The following is a 24,929-nucleotide window of genomic DNA, read 5'->3' as shown; positions in this document are numbered from 1 at the left end:
CTGAAATCCTATCCAAACCAGAGGTAAAACATCTCTGCTGCTTAGGACCAACCGCTACTGATTTGAATCACCTGCCTGTACATTTCTGAAAAATTTGACAAGTCCAAAGTGCTCTTCCAAGGGGTTGAAGAAGCTGGGGAGGGTGGTTGGTTTTTATTTACAGAACAAGCGGAAAAAAAAATCATTAAAGAAATTATACTCACTCTCCCATAGCCTTCATTCACCAGCATTCAGTCCAAATTTCAACCTGGAATCTACAGCCTCAGTGCACTTTCGCCAGCGATGAACAAGAGCCTTCATGCCACACTCACAAAAAGCTGCACCACCACTGCAGAAATGCACCACTCATCATCTCACTGTGTCCACATCAACTGTTTGGGCTCTATAAACGTTCAGCAAGCATCAATTAATGTCAATGGGTGTCATTTTTTCCCCATATGTAGGAATTCAGTTCCACACCTTTGCTTCATCCACACTTCCACGTCAGATGCCATTCTGTCAGACTGTCCCTATGCTGTCATTTGTAGCACAGCAACAAAATGTAACAGTATTGGTGGGAATGTTTAACCTCTGCTGCCATACCACCAATATCCACTTCTGACATCCTAAGCCAATATAACAAAACAGGAGGCATTACTTTTGGAGCAGCCCTCATATTACTTTTATAAACATATATTTGGACAAATCTACCATACTATGTTAAGTCAAAAGAAACTCTCTAACATTGATTTGTCAGAAGAAAAACTTCAGCAGAAATTACCTTTCCCAGAAAAAAAAATTCCTTTTTTCTTGAAAAGTATATATTTTTTGCCTATCATTTTTGTCAGTCTTTTTTGACACGTTATTATGAATATATAATATTTTGAATAAATAACTTTCAATCTGGAAGTTTTGTTTGTTTTTCATATTTATTTGTTTCTACAACCAAATAAAAAATAACTGAGTGGAAGAGAGCTCAATTCAGAGAAATTCCAAGGCAGAAGCTAGATAACAGTGAGGTCTTATAATTCCATCCTGACTTATGACAGCTGTGCAAAATATACTGAAATTCTTAAGAGGCAAAATTGTCTGAAACATTACCCAGCAGCATCTGTAGTTATATGAAGTGTACAGATTTGTAACTCACTTTCGTTTTTTTTTTATTTATAATCATCCAGTAATTGAATGGAGGAAAATAAACATGAAGTTCAGATAAAAGTCAAAGTGGAAGAGGCTGAGGAAAAACATAACAGCAGTGTAATAAAGCACACAAATCAATTCAGATGCATGAAGGTAGGCAGCTAGTGCTACGCTGGCTATCATACAGTAACTTCTGCATTACACACCTGCTGCTCCAAATTCTGCATTACATTTGCTAGTCCTCTGTGGGTAACCCAGACAATAGAGAGCTACTGAAATGACAATACACATCTATGTGTACGGTACCCAAATCACCGATTTCTACCCGTCATGCTGACCAAGTCTGTATTCACGTACCTGAATCTCACTTGAAACACCAAAAGATCATGGGGACCTGGGGAATTTTGTTTTTTTTTTTATTCTCATGTATGCTTTGGTTTAAGTTCACCTTAATTTGTCAAGACAGCACAAGATCATAAAAAAAGACAAACAAGCACACACATTCTGTCAGCAGCCTTTTTCAGATCAGAAAATTTAAAAGTCATCAAGACAGTTTTTCCTATACCAAGTGGCTCTAGCTAGAATGACATTGCCTCAACACATATTGAAATACAGGCTTGCTCTATTTTGTAACAAAAGCTCTCAGGTTAAGGAATAAACAAAACCATTTAGAAAGATGTATTCCACAGCTGTCCTTCACTCAGGACTTCCCAGCTCTCCCTGCAGTGATTTCAGTGTTTCTACACAATGCAGGCCTTAAGCTTCCACCCATGCTCTCCAGCAATGCCTAAACTTGCGTGGTGCTGACATCACCTACCAGAAGGTTTCTCCACTGCACCAGGAATTCACATTTGACACACTAGACACAAGCCAGCTCTTCCACACAACGCATAAAGCTGCTTAAATGAAACACTGAGCCTCTCTGAACAGCTCTCACAGGTCACAGTGGACTTTGTAATTAAACTTCTGAGTTTAATTTATGCTCTTATAACATAGAATTTTCAAGGACAATTAAAAGAGAGCTTATCTTGTAAATATTTTTACTATAAACATGACTTCGCGCTCATCCCATTCAACTCAGCTCCTCTCCAGTAGCCAACCTGTTTCAGTGTATACATACATACGTACAGAGTTTAAACATACACACGTGTTTATTCAAAAATTACTTTTTATGTAACACATTATTTGTATTATTATTCATGTATTCTTCTCATATGATACTTCAAGTCATACAAACACCTTCAACCAGACTAGCTGCATCTTACTGAGTTCTACTACCAAAATCATTCGATTAAGAGACAATGCATAATGACATTATAGAGGTGACACATGGTCAACACTAATATGCAATAAGAATCATCCAGTTCTTCAAAGTCTGATTAAAAAAATGCTTTAATGCTGAATGGATGAGATCCTGACAGCAGATGTAGTTACAGTACTGAATTAAAAGGCACTAGTTGAAGTAGCCAAAATGATAACTACCTAATAGGAGGTAACATGCACTATACTTGTCATTGAAGTGGATATTTTTAAATTACTTACAGAATGTTAAACAAGTAGTACGAAAAGAAAACATTTAGTCACTGGGATAGTTATAGGCCACCTTCTTTCTCAAGAATAAAACAGAGTTATAGGAACAAAAGGTGAAGAAGAAAGACAAAGACACTCCAATCAGGCATTACTACTAAGGTTCTGTCCACACAATGGAACTCCAGAAAATCAACCCAAATTAATTTAACTAGATTTGTCTAAGTCTATTAAATTCCTTTGCAAACACTTTCATCTGGGAGTAAAAATGTGGCCTTAATTTGGCTCGGCTCATCTTGCCTTTGAAGCAAATTAAACTAAATCCACTGGAGGCCACTTTAATAATGAATGGAAGAGAGCACACAGAGACTTGGTAGGATTTAAGCTGTCCTCTTTAAATTCCGACATTTAGTTGACTTGCATCAATTCTCCTTGGTATCTTATGTAGATGTCTCCTGGCCTGATACATTATACACAGAAGTGAAAAAATAGAGAATGAGGGGAAGACGTGCTGAAAAGTCCTCAGTCAGCACAATAAACCCCTGTGGGAACTAGCAGAGAAAGACAGTTCAATTTCAGAAATGTTATTTAAAACATCTATTAGTTGCTTATTTACCAGAATTCCTTGAAGCTAGAAGTATTGACAAAGGACTCCGCTAAATTATCTTTTAAGGAGACTTACTGAAGTAGAGATAAGAACCTTATATTGCAGGCTAAGATAAAAGAATGTAGGAAAGAAAGATTGAAAAGATAAGGCTGTGCTTAAAAGCTACAGCACACTTCTGTGGCAGAAACATCATAGAAAGCTAAAGACACTCAACATCTTAAAATACCTGAACCCCCTTCAGATCTTCAGAAACAACTACAGTCACTGCAGGAAGGGCTCTACGAGGTGCTCTACCGGTGCTGCTCAAGCACTAAAGCTGCCCTGTGCCAGATGCAAGCAGGGAGATAAATTCACTTCTCAGGCAATGTTCCCACCTCACTGTGCCACAGGAACACTTTTATAACTGTCTTTTCATGGAGCTTGAGAGGGATTTCATAATACTACGGCATTATGAATGATCTCAGAGAGAAAAATGTCATAGATAAATGAGAAATTCATGGAAAGGGGGGGTCCTCAACAGAAATAAGCCAACAGGCAGGAAAGAAAAGCTTTCCACATCCAACCCCAATGACATTTTTCCAGCATAAAACAACTTTATTGCTATGAAGTCTTTGCATTCAGGCAGGACAATAGATATAGGCCTGAACATAAGACAGTTACAGCATCTCGCTTATTTTATTCACAAGTTCCCATAGTGTGCTAATTATCTTCTGGCAGAAGGCAGCAGAAAGATAAATGTAATGCCAGTGACCAAAATGGAATTTTCCCAAAACAAAGCTCCATCTTAAATCAAATTCAGGTATTGATTATTCTTTTATATGGGAGAATGATAAATATGTAGGCAGTATGTTGTACTGTACTGGAAATGCAATATGAGGCCTCTTATTAAATGCACAATTTCATTAAGAAACACATCTCTTCCACTACAATGTACCTCTACAAAATACAAACAATTAGAATAAACTAGATTTTCTTCTCATTTTGAGTCTTATAGATTTTTTTCCCCCCACGGTTACACATTTTTCATTATGCTTCTGAAAGAAAATATTGTTTAAGAACTGAACATATTCCTTCAAATTTCAACCTTTAGATAAAGAAGGTATCCCGGCCAAAGTTCTAACCTTACAATTTCCTCTAACATCCGTATATTTAATACCTCACAATTACTCTGCACGCATACAATTTATCTCAGTACGTAGAAAAGCAAGACAATGAATAACTGTTACTAGATATAAAATGTACTTTTGTTGTGTTTTTTTTTTTTTAAACTTAGAATTGCATTACAAGTTAACACTTAGGCCTACAGGCACCATGAAATGCATGCAGCTCAAAACCCAGTACAATGAAAAACAGCATAATCACTTACTCTTTCTTACATTTTGAGTTATTTAGGCTCCTATTTCTACACTGGGAATACTAAAACATTCATAGTAACGTGAGGACACATCTTCATTTACAACTCAGATAATCTTTTAGATTGTGTTATTCACGCATCCAATTTGCTATGCACTACAGTAAATATTTAATGGGAGTAGGGAGTGAGGAACAGAATACACAGGTATGATGCAATGGTATGCAGTGGTCAGGAAGCAGCTCAACCTCAAACTGCTTTACAGCAAGTTATTTCCTCCAATACTCTTACTTAAGAGCAAACAGCTGCTGCTAAAAGCCAGACTGTCGAGATTAGTTCTCTTGTTAAGGCTGCTTGTTCTTGAGCCACAAATAGATACAAAGCAGTTTAAAGCTACCTTTAGCAAGTTTTTCATTTCACTTACTGTGAACAGACTTTTGATAAGATTTCCTTGAGGCAAGTGTCTGATAGGCGTTATGCTGCTGGTTTTTGGTAAGGAAAATACTCCATTTTTGCCACAGTAAAAGGTATGAATAAGCAAAATTGTGTCCCCTGAGAAATCTGGAAAAAAAAAAGACAATATATTAATATTGCTCTTATTCTGCATTATTTGAATTACATCAATCACTGCCAAAAGTCAGCTTTGCCTTTGACACCAACAGCTTAATAGATGCACTACTACCAACGCAGATAAACTGCTACATGCAATAATTTGCATTAAAAAGATTACTTGGGCAATTGTAATATAAAATGTTTGTAAGCTTATATAGGGTACTTACTGATAAAACTATCCAACCATTCTTTTATTTTTCTCATACAAAGACATCAAAAAAGGTTCTGTTGCTCAACTGTATGCCAAGTGCACAGGCAACACTACATAGTTTTTTAAAGTGGAGTCTCATGCATTTTCAGACCTTGAGACAGATAATTCAGCTCCTGTTTTACAACTGTCTGTTTTGAATTCTGCATCATTACTTAGGCAATACGTGTAACGGTGATTTTTCTATGCTCCTCATAAAAATATTGACTCTACTGACTGGTTCAGCCCACAGCTTCAGTGACAGACAGTGGTATGAAAATTCCCCTCCTCAAAGTGTCTTTAAAAAAAACAAGGCAGAATTGAACTTCTGAGATCACGTACAAAAAAGGCAGTCTTGGAAGTTCTCAGATACATGTAACACACCAGAAAATCAAGTTACTGGAGCCTGGCCAGACACTCATGTAATGCAGTGGAATTCAGCTCAGCATACACAGCAGCTAGGTAAGCCACAGAAGGAAGGAGCTCATACAGACACATTATGCAACAAAACAGAACGGGCAAACTTCCCCAGCCCCACAGCTCCCATCACTGTTTCTGCAAAGAGGAAGTTCTTTGGTTATTGCATTTACTTTAGTAATGTTAATTGAGAAGAATAGAAGGTCGAGTTCTTTTTCCTATTGAAAAATGATGCTTTAAAACGTCACGTGCAACATTTTTCAGAGCACCTAGAAATACAAAGGAGAAAATACAGAGATATGAAACTTGGAAGCCTGAATGATTCATTTCAAAACATTTTGAAGATGTGTAATTTAATGTAGCAAATACTTTGTGTTTCACTTGAACTACATGAGTAATTGACAATCTAAGAAGAACCCATTAGTAAAACTGAAAAATGTGCATCAGATACACATCTAGAGATGGAAAGCACCTTTCCACTCATGTGAATAGTACAGAACAATATATCACAAGATCCACGTATTGAAGGTCAAAGGGAAAATTGTGGCTTTGTCGTGACTTTTTTTTTTTTACAAGTAATAACACAAAACATGCAGTTCTTAAGTCTGAAGGCAAAAGAAGTACTATACTATTGCAAGTCCATGCTGTTTTCTTTGAATCTGTTTCTTCTTCACTGTAATTCATTTTCAAAGTTATACTGAGAGTATAGGTATACTTTCACTTCATTTTCAGTCTAGTCTTTCACTTCATTTCAACTCTAGTAACATGGCTAGTGTCTACTGTGAAGTTATCAAGTATTAAGAGTGGCTCGTCAGCCTTTTAAGAAAAAATAAAATACTCTAAAGCAGCAAGAAAATCTCCCTTTCATTTTGTTAAATCAATTTCTTAGCATTAAGTCTTCTCTCACTACAAATAAGACGCAACCACCTGCGAAGTCGTAGAAGTTGCCATTTTTGTCTTTTCAATTTTTTACTGTAATCCAGACAACTTTAAAAGTCATCATAATAAGCAGGACATTCAGGTTCAAACAGGAAAGCTGGAAGCTGATGCATCAAGGAAAGTGTCACAAGGAAACATGCACAGGAACTGTACACAGGAAAAAAAGCATTAGTAATTAACAGATATTCAAAATCTGATGGTAAAATAGCGCGGCCTGACTTTGAGTGCTGTTGAACATCTCTGACCAACTTCAACAGGATTAGTGGATATTGAGTGCCTCTGAGAAGTAGACTGATAGTTTTAATAGCCACTGTCGTCATCATCTATTATTATGTGCTATGAAAAGCAGGACACAGTTGGAGTTAAATATCAGTGAGTGAAACAGGAAATTTAGAAAGATAGAGAAAAATATGGAAGTTACCATTAATTGCAAAGTAAGCCTGGAGGTTCTGAGACCTGAGTATCTATTTGTACAGGCACCAACTCAAGAAAATAATAATGGTGCCTGTTTCTTAACATGTATACCAAGCTCACATATGTAAACAGTGCCTGTACTTTTAAACAAAGAACATTCTCTCCTGAAACAAACTGCTCATTGTAGACCACGAGACAGAAAAGAGAAAATACAAAAGAAAAAACAAAGAATTTGTATCCTCTTTGAGCTTTAGTCATCAAACCTGATGACAACAGGACAAAGGAATGAGAAAACATTGCATAGTTTACTGCAAGCTTTAGCACACAAATATCTTCTATTAGTTCAATTCACTGCAGAAGGAATTATTTACATATACTTTTTAAAACTTATCTTAAACACAGATTTCAATAACATCTGTATTTTTGTCTTTTTTTCCATCAACAATAAGCCCCCCAAAAAAGACTTAAACAGATCATCGTTCATAAAAAATATTCACTGAAGCTATCCAAAGTGACATTCTCTGTCTCATGTTTATTTGTCGTTAAAGACCTTGATCAAACACCTACTTAGCTGCTGATCTGAAACTAAATGCATAACAAAGTTGATTGGTAGTTGTAGCTGATTATTTTTAGGAAGTATGTATTGTCAATTTGGATAACACATACTGTCAATTCAATAGGAATTCTTCCAAGTATCATGGCAGAAAATTCTTCTTCCTGACTAGCAGTCTGCTTATTAGACAGAAAAGCAAGGAAGAAAGAAGGAATCCCCTGACTCTTGATTCAAAACAAAAAGATGAAAAGATGGAATGGAGACTATTTCAAAGATGATCTATAATTATATTCGTGTGTCATATGAAATCTAAACAGCTGAGAAGAGACCAAAAAAAGAGAAAAATTATTTCACATGGGCAACTGGTCCCACAGCAACATATCAGAAGCATTTGGTAACAATACTGTGCCAAGTGCTCAAACAGACAAGACTATGGATCTTATAGAAGGAAAAACAATTTTGCTAGAAACCTTACGCTTCTGTCATCTTTAAAAATAAACAACCAATCAACTAATTGGACTCCTCAAAATGGTGGTTAAATGGGTGACCAATCACAGCATAAGAAGCAGAGAAACAATAACTCATTCCACTACTTAGTTTTATAAAAACCTATTTGAAAATATATTTTTATGGTTAGTGTCAACAAACTTTCCAGTAAATCAGTCAGTCAGTTTGCCAGTAAACATGCGTATTATTTCCTCATCTGAGTCAGATTTTCTCTTATTTACAAATATTTTGGAAAAAACCTCCTGATTTTCACTCCGCTGAACCAGTCAATTAACTAGAAGTATTCTCCTTTTCACGACAGACAGAATGAGCTAATTGCATGGAGCTGCAGTCAACAGACACAGAAAAGCAAAGCATCTACTGGCCACAAGACTTAAAAATGTGAGAGGTACAAGCTGAATTTTATCTAGTTGAAAATGATTTGCGGTTTTTTTTTCCAAGCACTAACATCAAAGGAAAAGTGGTGGTGTCAGTGAAACAAGAACATTACCACCATCAACTAGCCAAATGTTTAAACTTGGATCTGAACTAAGATCATGCCACTGGTATTTGTGCTTTAAGCAACAGAGATATATGTGGTTATATGCAACATAAACGCTACTCAAACTGCACATAGTATTTTCTTACACGCAACATCAATGTTAATGATAACGATCTTTAAAGATAAAAGCTTTCAACTAAAAGGAATTAAAAATAACACTTTCACAAACAGATTTCATTCAAAAGAGACTGAGCTGCTACTTCTTTGGCAGCTTCAGACAACCCTGGATCTGACCTGCAATTTCTCTTTTTTTTTTTAAACAGCTTATGTGACCGAATAGTCTGCATACAGACAGATCTGTTTGATTAGATCAGACTGCCAGTCTCCCAAAGTAAAGCCATAGCCAAAAGGTGCAAAATTATGTAAACAACCCCCAGCAGGGGACCTGAAAATCTGGCTCTGCATTTTCTCTGTAATTCATGTGACAGAACTGAAAGCTCTGAGCAGGATGCCCTCAAACAAAAAGGCATCCAGAGAATTTCTACTACAGTTGCCACCACGACTGACAGATGAGTGGGGAACTTTCACACAGCAGTTTACCTTGTCGATGTCAGAGCTAGGATGTCACCCTAGCAGGTGTCACCACTGAAGGCATACCATGGAAGTCTTCCTGACCTATCAGTCCTGTACCAAACTGCTACAAGAGTTTTAGAACATGATCAGTTCCTCATATTTTTCTCTCTCCTTTCCATGAAGGCATCCATCCACTAAACACAGAAGATGAAGATAGATGCAGTTTTGCAAGCCAAGTCTTCAGCAAGAGCCTCTTTTTCCACGTGGAGATCAAAAGTTACGAACAAGAATTGGATTAAGATTCTTATTCAAGAAACCTGATTGAGGAAAGGACTTGAACTACTAGAATAATATATCACTCAGCCTTCCTAGCATGGAAAAGAAGTAATAAAGTAATGCTTGTAACAAAGGATAGCCAATAGGTCAATATGCTTTCAGTCCACCTTGGCTGAACACAGAGAATGCAGAGTATACATTGCTAATGGGGTAAGGAAGAGCAGGAAGGATCTGCAGCCACTTTTCTTCTCCTCTACATTTAAAACAGGCTGAACAAAATATAGCAACCGTTTGTTTTAAACTCTCGCTTACCATATGTAAAGGAGCAAAGACAAAATTTGGTTTGTAGTTTTTATGGCACTTTTGCTCTCACTTCTAGGCTCAGCATCTTTCTCCTGGTCATGACTAAGCTGACTACAATATCCAACAGCATAACAAATTATTTGCTCTGAAAATGAACAGTGAAGGGAAGCATCCCATTTCAAGTACCATCTGCATTTTGCTGTACTGTTTCTGTGACAAACTAACATCCAGTATTCTTGCAAAAGGACACTGGCACTTAAAGAAAAAAAGCTTTTTGATTGTGAAAGCTAAAGCTGAAGTTTATTATTCGAGCACACCAGAAGCAGCACTTACAGGCATAAATGTGATAAACAGTAAGTAGCACACAGTCTTGTGACCTTCAAGGGTTACAAACAGCTCTAACATTTTTCAGAAATAAGAGCTAGTTCTTAACGCTGCAGCTGCTGATCTTTTCAGTTTTGTCTGGATCCATCCGTCTGCCTCCAGCATGCTTTGAGGGACAGTTAACATCACTAAATTCACAGAATCAATAAATCAATTCAACATGTATGAAACTTACCAGGAAAACCCTATCAGCTTTCAGGAAGCTATTCCATGTGCAACAGAAAGGAATCCTGCCTTTGGTGGTGTTCCACCCATATATATATATTTTTTTCAATTCTCTCCTTTATATCCTAAACTTCAGCAGCCATCAGCACATCTCAGAGGTAACCCAGAACCACGTACGCATTACTGGCCAGACAACTGCTGTCAAACTGTCTAAAAATCAGTAAGGTTCTAGTTTGTCTCTCTTCTCCACTAGCATTAGACTTCCACAAATTCTGTATGACTTTTATTAACTTTCACAGTTCTATTTCTCAAATTCTGTAATGGTTTCGGGGGGAATGGGGAACAATGACACATGGATGGATGGGCATAAGACTCATTTGTCAGAAAAGCAGGCTAAAAATGCTCTCCCCCTTTTGTGACACTTGACATCACTTCAAGGCTGCACGCCTGTGAGCTTGCTAACATGACATCGTCTGATGCCTGATTTCAAAACTTCGTTTCCAGCTGAGCATAACCTTGATTTGTAGATCCTATGGACAGAGCTGAAGGTTTACCCTTTTAATCTTTTTTCTTATCAAGTGATGGAAAAACACAGTGCTCAGATCCTCCAGTCTGTAGCCACACAAGTCAATATGCAAATAGAAATGTGAAGTTCTCCCAGGACGGAAGCAGACAAGGTGCTTGAGTTGTTCTCTGAAGTTTCCATTAGCTATTTTGAGAGTCCAGGTTCTACAGAAGGATGGTTAAAAGTCCCATCACACAAATGTTCTGTTACACATACTGCTTAAAAATTGCAATCAATTTTATAGCATGTTGGATGAATTCAGAGACATTACAGGAATGACAGCATAGTATTTAAACATCTGTACCAACAATTTCCAGATATACAGATTTTAGTGTCTTTATGATGCAGAACAAAGAGATCATTTTGTTTCTTTGTTTTTCTATGCAGCACTAATTATTTTATCATGTTTTTTCCTCTGAAGAAGGCAACTGTTACATCTACTTATCAAGATTAATTTTCATTATTAAAATCAGAGATTCTGTCTCATTAGCCTAAGAGCATGGCCTGGAAATTAACAGGCATGGGCAATCTCAGTTTTCACCATAACACAGTTTACCAAACCAATGTAATCAATTAAAATACTATTTTTCTTATTGCTTTTTTTTTTTTTTTAATTAAAGAAGCTGACCTTTTAGGAAGAAAGCTATTTTGCATATAGCTTGGCTTCTGCTTTCAAATAAAATTAATGTGCATCAATCCTGAAATGCTTTGTGCCCTGTTCTTATTTATTTCTAGTAAGATTGTTTATTTAGAGCATTTACCCACTGTTTGTCCTTCCTATACTATAAATGACAATGTAACAGACAAAGTAACTGGACAGACATCTACTTTATTATTTTTACTGTCTCACTGCCTTCCTAAGTGCCTCCAGCCATTAGTAACTTCAGAACACTCCTGTTTCACAAGAAGCATGGCAGATAAGTCAGATAGCACTCAAGAGGAAAGAAGAGTCCCTCAATGTTTTATGGCTCTGTCATTGTCTACCAGTAAAGCTGTTCTAGATAACCAGGTGTATAGCTTCACCCACCAAGAGGTACAGAGAAGTGACAACTGGCATCCTCTTGGATATCTCTCCTAGGTGACACTTTAATCATTACAAGAACCAGAAGAGTATTTGATAAATTGCCTTGTTCCACCAGAGTATCAAGCAATTCTCGCAGATGCTTTAGGAATCAATGCAAAATTTGATTGAAATTATTTAATTGTACGTATTAAAGCCTCTGTTAACAACAATCACTGAAAAATTGTGCATCATGATAAAATGTTCTCCAGTGTCTTTAAACAAGATATTTCAATAAAACATCCTTTTAATCCTAGTTTGTTTAATAACAGAAATAAGACATTTGTTGGTTCATTACACCATACCAGTGTGCAATTCATTTTTATGAAACAGCAACAGTAAATAACTTTAGAACACAAATGGAACAATCATATCTCCCAGTCTCCAGCGAAACAATACATATGGAACATAATTATATGCAGCACACATTTTGCAAAGGATGTTGACTCAGTTCCAAGTTAGCAAAATGTGACCAAGAAGTAGATTTCTGAAATTTAATTAGCATGTTTGACCCTTTTCAGTCTTGAAACCTACTACTTGCCAAATGTTATTTCAGTCTATAAGAGCATAAAGACCCTCCAGTCCACTGTAAAGAATTAACTGTTCCATCAGAAGATTTTTATTTATTTTTTTTTAATCATACAGGCCTAATTTACACTGAAACTTTTGTTACTCACAAGGATTTAATTCTCTCTGAATAAAGTTTCCAAAGATTTCTAACATCCACATTAAATGAGTAGTATCAGCTTTTCCTGCTTGAAAGCTATGGAGGTAATTCATGAAGAAATATGAGAGATGATGATGATTTACTTGGGAAATAAGTTACTCCCTACCTCCTCTATCCATGTATCAACTGGCTTCTTCTAGTTATATAAACAGTACCAGCTTCTCCGCCTCTGTTCTCAGCCCCTATACGCATCAACAGAACTGAGGAATCAGGTATAGATCATTTTTGTCTAATTTTACTGATTTTTTTTTCCTATGGAATAACACAGAAGTATTTTACTATGTTACTACTAATCAGTAGAAGTATTTTGATTTCATATGGAAAGCATGCAAGTAAGCAAGTCAAGCTCACACTGATGAAAGGTATATACCAGAAGTAAAGAGCACGAATTGCTTGTTTACAACATTTGGAAAAGCAAAGCTATGTATTTGCACTCACTGACAATACATACTTCACAGAACAACACTTAGCACATACCAAAATTGCTTCCAAAAATCACCAATTCAACCAGCAAATGAATCTCAAAATAACAGAGTATAGCCTGTAATTAAAACACACTTCTACTCACATTAGGTAAAGTAGACTGAGCATCGTCACACATCTGATAGTCTTCATTAATTTTATCTTAATGAGGATTACCATGATAAATTCAATATTAAAATTAAAACAGACTACAACCAAATGGTACATAGTCTTGAATTAGCCTAGAATGAATAGTAAATGTTAAATGATGAATTCAAGAGTAAGCTGCCTGCAGTGACAGGTAACGTGTTCGGCTACCTGAAAAATTAAATGGCCTTTCTCTATAATATATCAAAATACTTCTGTAAACATTCTACCACAACATCAGGACCCAAGAGAACACTTAAGTAAAATGGAGTAACATTTGTCTATTCATTCTGACTACAAGCCACATAAACTGCTTGAAAAAATTAGAAATTAGATTTGTTTTCCAACAACCACTTAATCATTACCAGAAAGTTCTGGGACATTCCTTAAACCCCAAAGGATGCAGTTCCTTATAACTTATTGATGGTACTTAGTTATGCTGTGGATGATACCATCACCAACCCCTCAAGAGATGGCAGACAGCTGGGGTAAATATGTAACACAAACTAAAAGCTACCAGAACTTTCTATTGTTTGCAGAGGATGAGTAACAAAAGAGACAGGGAAGAGACTAACTCATTTTACACAGGCACTGCTGGTCTCTGATCACTATCACAGGTAAAGTTTGGGAACCGGCTGGAATCCCTGCCCTGAGTAAAATGATTACTTTTAAAAGACTAAAGAAGCCATTAAAGTGGCTTAACTTCACCAGAGCAGAACAGAGCAACACAATCCATTCAGCGTTGGTGATCTGGTAAAGACAAGTAAAACTGGTCTGAGACCCACTGAGAAAGACTTGTGGATGGTGAGTGCAGTGCCCAAAGTCACGAGGACTTTGGAGGTGGCAAAGGTTCCAGAGGGAAGGTTGAACCTGCAACACTTGGACAACAGCTTTTCCCTCCCATGACTGAACTGGATACCTATGAAATTCTCAGCAAGATTCTTAAAAAGTTTTACTAATACAATTCTTAATCCTCAACAATTTGAATAGAAAAAACTAAGCTCCTAGAGAAGGGTGGAGTTCTGAAAAAAAAAAAATTGTTGGCTGTAGAGAGAAATGCTAAGCTCAGCAACAGCTTAGGAGTCTTCATACAGTTTGGCAAATCAAGTCCCACTTCTGAAAGGGAGACACACTTGAAGGACTCACATTCAAGAAGAGACATTTGACAGAGAGGAAAAACCGGATCTGAACACCACTCAGACCTGAAAATATGAAAGATCTTTGAATTCTAAATTTGCTTATTTGCCTTACTTCATTCACACATACTCCAGTCCATTTCGAAGTGTTTCATATAAATTCCGATACACAAGGGAACAATTGTCATCTCTCTTTTTCTAGAGTGCATTAAAAGGTTATTACTCAAAACCTGTGTACATAGGAAGTATGGTCTTCAGCATGGAATTGTTACTCAGGTTTATAGTTATCTTCTTACTCTATTCCCCAAAAGTACTGAAGAAAATTATGCCATAATCAGATAATATTTTGATAGCTACAACCAGCAAGGAGTGTACTCAATACTGTATACTGAGCACACTTAAGAACTGTTGTATGTAGAAATCCAGCTCTCTGCAACGACTGTCCATTGACCAACAAATGCTGCAGAAAAACAAGACAGCATATGCCAAGACACGAGAGAGAGCACAACACTAACACAAGAATGTACAACCCGTCTGTTCAGCTGTTATACTTAGGACAGGGAAAGTAAAGCTGAATTGGTCAAGTATACTTTTCTGTCTCAGAGAAATTTCACAGTTGAGGTCACTTCAAGCATTTGCACTGGCTATTGTGGCAGGATGAACAGGTAAGCCCAAAAGTACTCCTTTTTTCTGTAACATGGATATGTTCTTGCTGGCACCGCAGAACTGGTCTCTCTTGTTTCAGAGCTTTTCATGTGCCTAATATATTGAAGACAACATTCTTCCATGTACATGGGCTCCTCTGCTCAAAACAGAGCCTCCCAACCTTTTTTTTTTTTTTAAATACAAATATATTTATCGTTGTCTCATAGAATCGGAGCAACTCAGTGTTTCTTCCACTTCAAATGAGTTACAAACTTGCAAAGAGAAAAATATGCAAGTTTTCACAGCAATCTGTTCTACAATATAGAAACATCTCTAGTAACAGTACAGGTGTTTACTTAAATATTTTTCCTTTCCTTTCAGACATGGTTCTAGAATACGTTCATAATTAAGACATTATAAACATTTAAAATAATAGAATACACAGGTATCTCTACCCTTCATTCAAAAATACTTAACCCAATTAAAATCTTGATTTAAATTCATGGCAAGTGTGGCCCCGGGAATTCGACTTACTGTAACTTTTTGAACCACTTGAATGGAGACTTTTTTCCTCTTTCAGTGCTCATCTGCACAGTATATCCATATCTCTTAACTAAGCACATTAACGTTTTTTCAAAGTGCCTGTTAGGTGTACTATTTTAAAGGTGAAGCTGGGGAAGCCAGGTTAGCATTAAAAAGTATCTACTAATTTTGAGTCCTTGCATAATTATTACAATTTTAGACGGAATTTAGCACCTCAAAACTTAAAAATCGTGTTACCACATGCTCAATTTTCAGCATAATGTTCAAAACAGACACTCTGGTGTGAAATCAAAAAATACATATCATAGTTTCACATTCTTTTCTGTGTGTCCATGGAAGAAACGAACTATTTTTAACTCTATTTATTTTGCTGATTTAGATTGACTGTCACCTCCAGTAGTACTGTGGACCAAAAACGTCAGGGGAGGAAGCAGCAGTAGGAAAGAACTTTTCAAGCCAGTACTGCTGCCAAGGAAATGTTATTTGTAACACACTTACCCAGAAGTAGAAACATTTGCATGAAGTTTGGTTTAAACAACGTATTTAGCATTACTGAGAAATCCTGCAGCAGAAGTAAGGACGAAATCCAACTCACCATTGTAGCTTCCACTTGCAATAATATCCCTTCTCTCCTGCATGCCCTATCTCATTTTGGTGAAGCAAATGAGGCAGGCACCAATAATCCCACTTTCCTCCTAGAAAAAGCAGAAAGAAGTCAGCAAGCAAATAGTAATTTACAGCAGCAGATAATCAGCTAAATAACACTTATTTAGCAAACGTATTGTTCAGTTCACTGTCCTCATCAAGGTTATTGCTATGGAGGTCATCCATTACAGCCTCACAATGGACTGCACCCTTCTGTCACTATGGAAAGAACTGCTAAGAAATATACAAGCAAAAAACAATGCCCTAAACAGAGCTTCTGCAGTGACAGATCAGCTGCTGCTGCAGTTTAACATTACAACAATCTGGATGGTTTTAGGAACTTATTTAGTATACAAGCTTTACAAAGCACAGACGGAGATTAATTTAATGAGTAACAATACATTGTCCATCAGCTCTGCGCTGCCACAAGCAATAGACATGCTGTTAGTTAACAATTTTAGGTTTCTTTTGTTGGCTACACTTAATTAGGTGAAGAATTGAATGGAAGGCAGGGCTCAGTCAAAATGAATGGAGCTCATTCCAGGTGGCGGCCGGTCATCAGAGGCATTCCTCAGGCCACTTTTGTTTCACATTTTTATCAATGATATTGATGAGGGGATCAAATACACCCTCAGTACTTACACAGACAACACCAAATTAGGCAGGGCTGTCAATCTGTTCAAAGTTAGGAAGGCTCTGCAGAGTAATCTGGATTGGCTAGCTGGATAAGCCAAGTCCAATTCCGTGAGACTCAACCCCACGCAGCCAGACAGGCTTGAGAAAAAGAGGCTGGAAAGTCATCCAGCAGAAAAAGACCTGTGGGTGCTGGCTGACCGTCAGATACACGTGAGCCAGCACTGAGGCTGAGACAACCAACAGCATCCTGGCCTGCAACTCAAATAACATGGTCAGCAGAACTAAGTAAGCAACCGTCCCTCTGCGCTTCACACTAGGGAGAACACACCTCAAATACTATGTTCACTTTTGGACCTCTCACTACAAGAAAGACCCAGAGTTCACGGAACTTGTTCAGAGAAGAGTAATAAAGCTTGTGAGGGGACTAGAAAACAAAACGTATGAGAAGCAGCCAAGAAAACTGGGGCTGTTTACTCTAAAGAAGAGGAGGCTGAGGGGAGGCCTCACTGCTTGCTCTAATTACCTGAAAGGAGGTTGCAACAAGGGTGTCAGTCTCTCTTCTCAGGTGACAAGTGATAGGACACAGGAAACAAGTCTCAAGCTGCACTAGGGAAGTTATAAACTGGACATTAGGAAGAATTTCTTCACAGATAGGGTGAGGGTCAAGCACTGGAAGAGGCTGCCCAGAGAAGTGGTGGAATCTCCACCCTTGAAAGTATTCAAGAGATGCGTAGATGTGGCAGTAAGGGATGTATCTTAGTGACAGGACTTGGTAGGTCAGGTGTATGGTTGGATTTTATGATCTTGAACAGCTTTTCCAACTAGGTGATTCTATGATTCCAATTACTGTAAGTTAGAAAAGTATAATTCTTGTTTTCTTTGCAAAGCCCTTATGTTCATCATTTCAAAACAACTCAAGGACAGATGCTAATTTAAGGGGTGGGAGGGATATTTACAGCTACTCAAAGGAATAAAGTAGGCAGGCCCCTTTTCCTGTTTCTAGTATGTTTACCTATTTAGGAAGGCAGGTGGCAACTGTCCAGATGATTTTACTTCTGATTTTGAAGCTCTGGAGTATTATGTGCCTGTGAGAACAGAGAGAAAAAACAGAACATGTTTTACTGACTCCAAAAGTAACACTATAAAGTACTGTTTTGCATCCATTTATATTATCCCCACTACACATCTTGATCCTGGCGTTACAATCTGCAGCAGTATTATGGAGAAATATTTTTCCTAACTCAGTTAACATTTCTAGTAACATCACATAAGAAAAAAAAAACTAGTCAGAGTACCTCTGCCCATAAAAGTGCTCGTTCATTTCAAATGCCATTAAAACTGCCATTACATTGCAGTTCAAAAATAGCCAGAAAAAAAAAAGTTCCTCTAGGTAGCAAAAACATGAAGGAAAAAAGGAACACATAAGGGATTGCGAGTGGGGAAAAAAAATCTCCCTTGATTACTTTGCCTCCTGCTAAAACTCTCTCTATGGGCACCATACATCCACTAAATGGTAAGATGGGCTGGGAGAGGAAATATATTGGCCTGATGGTAACCCTATGAATTTCATGCGATGGCACCAGCAACAGGCCAGTAGACATAAAAACTTGTTCTTCAATGCACAGGTCATAACAAAAGCCACAGTTGTCTCTGACTGTGAACTACAGATTTAAATAAAGTTGTAACTGCCATAACAAGCAATAAATCTGACCTTAGAATTCAATTCTATGTTCAGTTATTAAATGAGAATTTCAAAATGATACACAATATAAGGAAAATAAATTACATTAGATTCATACTGAAACAATCACAACAAAGGTAGAGAAACAAGAGGTGCACACAGACACAGAACAAAGAACATGTCTGTAGAGATGTTTATCCCATCACTTAACTACTCCAGTACATGAAACAAAGACCTGAGAGATCACATATGCAAAATTGAATTCACTAAGAGGTCAGGAATGTCGTGCCCTGATTTTTTTTTTTAAATATTTTCTTGAACTGAAATTCAAGGAAAGTGTTTACAGACCAGTCCCAAATTTACTGCCAAACACTGCAAATTACAAAATGAAAGTGCAATTCCAAGTGTAATACCAAAGTCACAGCTTCTGTCAAGCTACACGACAGATCACAGTGTTACTATTGCCTCCAGTGCTTGTATCATAGTCCTTGTTTATTATTCATGTGCGTGTTGGGGGTGGGGGCAGATTGAAGGAAAAACTGAACTCTCGGGGAAGAAACCTGGGATGGTTTAGCCAGAGAAGGCTCAGAGAAAGCCTTATCAACATCCATAAATACCTGAAGAGGGTGCTGAAAAGACTGGGTCAGGCTTTTTCAGCGGTGCCCAGTGCCAAGACAAGAGGCAAGGAGCACAAACAGAAACACAGGAAGTAATGTCTTAACATCAGGAAACGCTTTTCTGATGTATGGGTGATTGAGCACTGGCAGAGGTTGTCCAGAGAGGTTGTGGAGACTCAGCTTACAAAGAAAGGAGGAAAAAAAGGAAAAAATACTCAACTTTCACCTGAAGTGGGCAAGAAAATCTCCACAGCTTAACATTCTGCTTGTGTTATTTGCATTTAACCATTTCAAACTCACAGGAAAGTCACAGCAAGTATTGCTAGTCGCTAACAAACGACTTAAATTTGACTTGGTGAAATGCATAACAGAAATGGAGGGGCTTCCTAGCTTCTTTTGTTTAACAAGTTCCTACATCAACAACTTTGCAATCCAGCAGCTAGAGCCAACTGTGGTGACAGAAAGAGTACGTGTGGCAAGGAGGGACTAGTAAAGGTTAACATTCCTTTAAATGACATGATTACAGCTTTTAGTTATATACTACCACCTATGTAGATATCTGACAGCTTGTGAAACAGCTGAAATGCAGCTGAAAGCAGGGAAGAAAAAATCTTAGCAGAACTGGTTTGTACTGACTCAAGTATTACGCTAAAATTCAGTAGCTTTACAAAGCCAGGTGCCTCTTCCTTCTCTGCTGCTCTGCTTTGGGCTCCCTGGTGCCATTCTCTCCTTCCCACACACTCTGATGCTTGTCTCAGTGGTGTGAGGGCCACTGACTCACTGAGGCAACAAAAAGCTCCTGCTACGTTATTTTTTTGTATGGAAGAATTGTGTGCTGAACTGAACCAACTCACAGAAGTCTGTAAAAACACCACAGCCAGTACAAAGTAGACAGCAGGAAGAAAGTGGGGTGAAGAATCTCTTTATTCAGGGTCAGCAACCTTTGGGATTAGCTCACCTCTTTTATAGATCCACAGCTTGAGTGTACTCAAGTCCAGCTCTCTCCTGGTTGGCCCCATGCAATTGTGCTGAGTGCAGAACTCGGCCTGCCCCTACAAAGTGGGCGTCCTGCTGGCCCCAAGGGAGCACACAGCTACGTTCTAATGTGGTGACAGCTGGAAAACCACTCTTGACCTTTTGCAGCACAGAAGCAAGCTCGGCTGGGGCTTAGGTCCAAGGGCCAAATCTGCATATTGTACACAACTCTGTGTACATGTCTGTGCGTTTCCTAGCACTCCCACAAATGCCGTGGAAATATCACCAATCCTACCTGCCCTCGAACAAAGGGGTCAAAAGAAGTCAATTGGAACACCTCTCTTTTCTTCAATAGCCAAGGAACATTTTACCAAGAGTAACGAAGAAAAAAGCCATTTGACTGTCTAGCTAATGCATCATTAAATTAATTGGACTCTTCTGTGTTCTCAGAACTGGTGCCAGCTACTCTCATCATCTCTCTGTGAAGAGGACTGAAAGACATACGATCACAGAACCTGTTTCTTCTCCCCAACATCTACACTTCATTGTACATATACTTAAGTAAGATAAATAAAAACACTCAAATAAGGCGCTCTTTCTCTCCTTAGCCACTGAGAGACAAAATTCTCAAACTGGTTCTAAGGATTCTCCTGGAAGATCAAAATAGTGTAGATCTGAATTGAACCCCAAAAGTATACCTTGACTACATAACTCATCATGTACTTGCACTAAAATACTTATGTTTATGAAGAAAATGTTTCTGGTTTTGTTTGGTTTAAACACAAAGTTGTCTTATTGAGTTATTAGCTCAATAGAAGCTTCTTCTGTAGCCTTATTTTCATTAAAGCAGTAATTATCAGGGAATAAAGATCATGCCACATATCCATACATATAAAAACACCAAGACATAATTCTAATTTTATTAGTTTTTCTCTCTGTAAGTCAATTATAGGACTTCCAATTTACTTTTTCAAAAGCTATCATTATCAGTCTATTATCCTGAGAAAACTGAAACAAATACTGTATTAAACAATCAAGTAAAGATTACTTGCAAAGCAAAATATGCATTTGTAAGGAATACGGAGAGAATGAGCATGCTTTGCCCTGGGTTACTTTTAAAATCAAGTTTTCGTCTATCAGGTCCTGAACTTCAAAAGAGTTTAAATCAAGACAACTCTACTAGCATGAGCAGTTTTACTGCCCTCATAACACTGTTCACAAGAAAGCGAACAAGCACCCAGGCGTTAGCATGACAATGTGCTTCTGAGATCTTTTAGAACACACGGGAAGAAATCCCAGTGTCACCGACTCACAGAAAATCTTCCACGGACTTCATCTATAAATATCCTTTAGATATCATGACCTCTGTTAATAAGCAAACAAAAATCTCAGGAGATCAATTGTTACCTCTCACCTTTAAACAATAGTAACATTAACTTTTACCTGCGGCTTCTAATTTTGTGGTAGCTTGAAAACATAATTCATATCAGAATGTGTTTCAGTTTAAAATATTTCTACACATACAAAAATAGCCTCGCATGCATGCATATATGTACGCATGTATACACTTATAATATTCATAGGTATACAGACAAATATAAACATGCCAACAAAGCTTCCTTGCTAGACCTTGGTTGATTGCCAAAGCGCTACTTATTTTGACCAATCAATGCTCCTAATCATAACTCTTTTCCACCATACTCCATTGTGGGCATACCAAATGATACCTTTCACTAGTCCAAAACAGTCACAGAATCGCAGCATTGCAGGGGCTGGAGGGGACCTCTAGAGATCATCCAGCGCAACTCTGCTGCTAAAGCAGGGTCCCTACAGCAGGTTGCACAGCAAAGCATCCAGACAGCATTCATTCATTTCTTGATGGCAGAAGAGGAATAAATTTTAGTCTGAACTACATTCTTCTTTATTTCTAATTATTTTTCTTTAAATTATCTGCAGTAAATTTCTGTGAGAAAGCTACTTCTAAGTCTTACACGTTTGCGAAAAGATCACAACAGTAGCTGAATAAAGCTACATTGTGAACATTCTCCAAAAGCCCTCAGCCAAGTCACTTCCAAGCGCACAGGCACTGTAATGGTGGACATTAGGAAAATCTGTTGCTAGAGGGCTGTGCAAACTTCAGCAAATAAACAGAGCGCATTACAAACTGAACTACCGTTTTTCTAAAGCAACTCAAAATGCAAACAATTCAAATTACTCTTTTGCAGTCTGCACCAAGCACCCAGTTTGTTGACTTCACAGGAAACATGCAGCCATCATATTCCCCCTCAAGGCTTCTTCTGGATGCTTGAGCTGTCCAGGGACAGCTCCACCTTTGTAAATAATAAATGAGACCTCACTCTTAAAAGGATCGTACTTGCTTAATTGCTTTACAGTACAATGCACATATAGATACAGAAGCTGATGAGCTCCAAAGCAGCACTACACCATACTGTCAAGTACCTGCTTGCGGGAGAGGACCTTCCTGGTTACTGCAGGATGAGAAGATGCAGCACAAAGCTGGAGCACGCTACAGGCATTGCTGCCTACAGACTCACAACAGCAAATGCAGTCTCCTATTGATTTCAGTTTCACTTCATGAGGCCTATTTTTGTTTAACTCCTGCTTCACCAAATAAAGCCGTTTTCCAGTTGCCACTCTCCCAGTAATGCAAGGTAAAAGATTCAGAGTTTTGAGAGAACTTCCTGGAAAAACTGGGAACCTGCTGTTGCTTCAGATTACTGCAGAAGCCTTGTTTCTCCTCAGTCAGCTTCTGAGGACTGAGACAGAAGAAAGGAGGCCCACAGTCTGCCTCACCGACCTGGTATGGCTGAGCCAGGGCGACTCCAACCGCCTGCAATCAGCACGGCTCCTCGGTTTGCCACCATCTGTGCTGCGCACCCGCAGCTTCTCAAGGTGAGGGTGGGTGGGAAAAAGAATGGAGAGCGTGAAAGGCACTGAGACATGCACAAGGCTGCTTTGCTAACCAAGTATTTCTGCATCGTGAAATGCCAGCAGAGCAAAGACCTCTGTACAAGAGAAGCGACTAAGGAAAAGGAGAAACGAGTAGGGGAAACACTGTGTGATTTAACGAGGTGAGGGAGGGAGAATAGATTTTGAATCATAGACAATGTCTCATCACTCAAATCTATATATGTGTGCTTGCGTGTGTATATATAGTTTAGATGGTAATGCACATTTTCCAAAAAATAATTACTCAAAACCTGCTTCTTAGATCAAGACAAAAAAGAAAAAAAATCATCTTTCTTGTTTTTCAGAGATGCTCTAAGAGGAAAACATGATGATTATACGATGAGCTGTCACTCAGCTACAACCCACTCTGTTCTATTACTGCTCACTACAGCTGCTTAAACATTCAGTCAGCTCAGCTGCCTTTTATATTCATTACATGCAGAAATTCTCTAATGTCCCTTATCACACAAGGCAATCCCTGTCCTCACAGTCCAACCCGATTTGATCTCTTCTGGCTTTGTTAGCATTCAGGATTGATTTGTGAAATAGAAGAGGAATCCTGCTTCGATACCATTTGAATTCCTACACCACATACATTTTTCTCAGTCCTTCCTTTTGGTCTCTAGAAAACTGAGGTTACACGGTACAGTGCACCATTTGCATATCAAAAGCAACAGCACTTCATGCAAAAGTGAAATGCAACCAGTTTTCTGCTTTCAGGAAGAGCTCAAGACTTGAAAAGCACTTCCTTCCTCTGAATCTTTAACTCTAAATTCAGATGTAGCTTAGCCCATCACCAGTGGCTCAGATAAATAGCTTATAACTGAAGAAGCTCCTCCACTGCCACCCGATACATGTTTGCCAAAAACAGAGGTCATTTTCCTTCCAGATCCTTTTCCAACAGAACAGTTAAAAACTTTATAGTCGTAAATGAATGAACATAATTAAGAAAACAGTTCAAGTGCTCAAAAAAATCATAAAGAAACAATTCTAATTTATCTCAAGTTACCTACAACTTGTGTGAATGACGCCAATCCTCCTACAGAGAGCGTTTCAATGTCTTTTTTTCAAGCTGGCCACCATAGCCTCAGACATATCACATTTTGTTATTACAGTGATCAAGATGACTCTGTTCTCATTTATGACTGGTTTGTGGCATCAATGCCAACAACATCCCCATCTAGAAATATACCTGGCCAGCCTAGACAGAGCAACGCGGTGGGGACAGAGGAATGACTGATAGAGAATGCCAGCTGCTCAGCACTGTGCCTGGCTGCTCTTGGTGCAGACAGTGGGTGGTCCTCGAGCTGCCCCTGGCCCTGCCAAATCCCTCCTCTGTTACTTCTCACTGTTAGAAATGGTGATGTATTTCCAAATGCTACCACAAGAATACACTGACCAATTTGTGCATCATGTTTCACAAAACAGGTCTGTCTGCTTCAGTCGACTTAAAAGAAAATCAGCTAGCAGACAGCTCTTATGGTCCAAGAACCATGCTACAATAGAGTATACTGGATCATACATTCATTTGATTTGTACCAGCCAGTCAAGATTGTTTCTCATTCCTAAGTCACCTTAAACCCTTCTTAAACCCTCACAGATAATCTGAAATTTATCCCCATACATCTTCAGTTACAGTTAGATCATTTAAATAAATTACACTGGATCACAAGCAAGAGCCCAGGTTTAAAATTAGCCAGTCTCA

The 24,929-nt window shown here is 38.2% G+C and overlaps 1 protein-coding gene across 7 annotated transcripts in view; it reads right to left on the bottom strand.

Moving 5' to 3' along the window:
- The window catches only part of OTUD7A (OTU deubiquitinase 7A), a 107,549-nt gene that overhangs the window by 47,092 nt on the left and 35,528 nt on the right, over positions 1-24,929 (bottom strand). For 6 of the 7 annotated variants that reach the window (XM_021407419.1, XM_021407421.1, XM_021407418.1 and 3 more), the window contains exons 2-4: positions 17,994-18,066; positions 16,296-16,395; positions 5,029-5,165 (exon numbers count right to left, since the gene is read on the bottom strand). The gene's annotated coding sequence lies outside the window, so the exon portion shown is untranslated. Of the gene's footprint in view, positions 1-5,028; positions 5,166-16,295; positions 16,396-17,993; positions 18,067-22,714; positions 22,737-24,929 lie in introns of those variants that run through there. The other variant, XM_021407422.1, reaches the window with a different exon arrangement.

This window comes from Numida meleagris, chromosome 9 (genome assembly GCF_002078875.1).
Source record: "Numida meleagris isolate 19003 breed g44 Domestic line chromosome 9, NumMel1.0, whole genome shotgun sequence".
Classification (NCBI taxonomy): domain Eukaryota; kingdom Metazoa; phylum Chordata; class Aves; order Galliformes; family Numididae; genus Numida; species Numida meleagris.
Note: the sequence above shows the minus strand (reverse complement) of the source record. Positions and strands in the feature narration are given on the sequence as shown.